The sequence below is a fragment of the Chiloscyllium plagiosum genome, chromosome 2, assembly GCF_004010195.1.
Source record: "Chiloscyllium plagiosum isolate BGI_BamShark_2017 chromosome 2, ASM401019v2, whole genome shotgun sequence".
Classification (NCBI taxonomy): domain Eukaryota; kingdom Metazoa; phylum Chordata; class Chondrichthyes; order Orectolobiformes; family Hemiscylliidae; genus Chiloscyllium; species Chiloscyllium plagiosum.
In genome coordinates, this window is record NC_057711.1 from 8,732,225 (window position 1) to 8,733,926 (window position 1,702).

The following is a 1,702-nucleotide window of genomic DNA, read 5'->3' on the forward strand; positions in this document are numbered from 1 at the left end:
ATGTGTCCTCTTGTCTTCAACAAGTCAGCCAGGAAAAGATTCTCATGATCTACTCTGTTGGCGCCTCTCAGAATTTTGGTAGGACAATTGAATGAGATGAGACAATGGTTACAATTTTCAAGGGAATGTAGAAACAGAGAGGGACCGTGAGTGCAATTCCAGAATCTTCAAGAGGTGCCAGGACAAACAAATCGAGAAGTTAAAATATGTGCGTGTGTTAAAGTATGTATGTACAAATTTGACTGAAGAAAGTACAAAAGCAAGAAAGCTGAGGAAGAGGGTGTTTCATAAACATCCCCATCCTCAACGATGCCAAAGACCAACAGATTAGTGCAAAAGAAAAGGCTGAACCAGTCGCAACAATCGTCAGACAGGACTGTCTCCTCCAGTGGAGACCAGGCATCGACCGATTTGATTCACTCCAGGTGATGTCAAGAAACAGCTGGAGGAACTGGAAAAGGCTACAGGCCCTGGCAGACTTCCAGCAATGGTGCTGAAGACATGTGCTCCAGAACTCGCCACATGTGGAGGCATCGCTCATACAAAGGAAGATGGCCGTAGTTGTTGGAGGTCAGTCATCTCAGCTCCAGGACATCTCTGCAGGAGTTCCTCAGGGTAACGCCCTCGACCTAAACATCTACAGCTGCTTTATCAGTGATCTTCCCTCCATCAAAAGGTCTGAACAGGGGATGTTTGCTGATGATTGCACAATGTTTAGCACCATTCGTTACACCTCAGACACTGAAACAGTCCATATTCAAAATCAACAAGGTCTGGACAATATCCAGGCTTGGTCTGACTATCGGCAAGTAACAGTCGTGCCACACAAATGCCAGATAATGACTACCTCCAATCAGAAACAATCGAGCTACTGCTCCTTGACATTTGATTGCAATGTCACCGCTGAATCCCCCACTGTCAACATTCGGGGGGTTACCATTGACCGGAACCTCAACCAAAAACATAATGGCTACAACAGTAGGTCAGAGGTTAGGAATACTGCAGCTAGTAACAGAGAGCATAGAACAATATAGCGCAGAACAGGCCCTTCGGCCCTCGATGTTGTGCCGACCTGTGAACTATTCTCAGCTCATCCCCCTACACTATCCCATCATCATCCATGTACTTAGAGTCACAGAGTCAGAGATGTACAGCATGGAAACAGACCCTTCGGTCCAACCCGTCCATGCTGACCAGATATCCCAACCCAACCTAGTCCCACCTGCCAGCACCAGCCCATATCCCTCCAAAACTTTCCTATTCATATACCCATCCAAATGCCTCTTAAATGTTACAATTGTACCAGCCTCCACCACTTCGTCTGGCAGCTCATTCCATACACATACCACCCTCTGTGTGAAAATGTTGCCCCTTAGGTCTCTTTTATATCTTTCCTCTCTCACCCTAAACCCATGCCCTCTAGTTCTGGACTCACCGACCCCAGAGAAAAGACTTTTTCTATTTATCCCATCCATGCTCCTCATATTTTTGGAAATCTATATAAGGTCAACCCTCAGCTTCTGACGTTCCAGGGAAAACAGGCCCAGCCTGTTCAGCCTCTCCCTGTAGCTCAGATCCTCCAACCCTGGCAACATCCTTGTAAATCTTTTCTGAACCCTTTCAAGTTTCACAACATCTTTCCAATAGGAAGGAGACCAGAATTGCATGCAATATTCCAACAGTGGCCTAACCAATGTCCTGT

At 46.3% G+C, this 1,702-nt stretch overlaps 1 protein-coding gene across 1 annotated transcript in view; it reads left to right on the top strand.

Annotated features, from left to right (window-relative positions):
- The window catches only part of LOC122539550 (probable ATP-dependent RNA helicase DDX60), a 148,737-nt gene that overhangs the window by 4,245 nt on the left and 142,790 nt on the right, over positions 1–1,702 (top strand). The gene's annotated exons all lie outside the window — the stretch shown is intronic.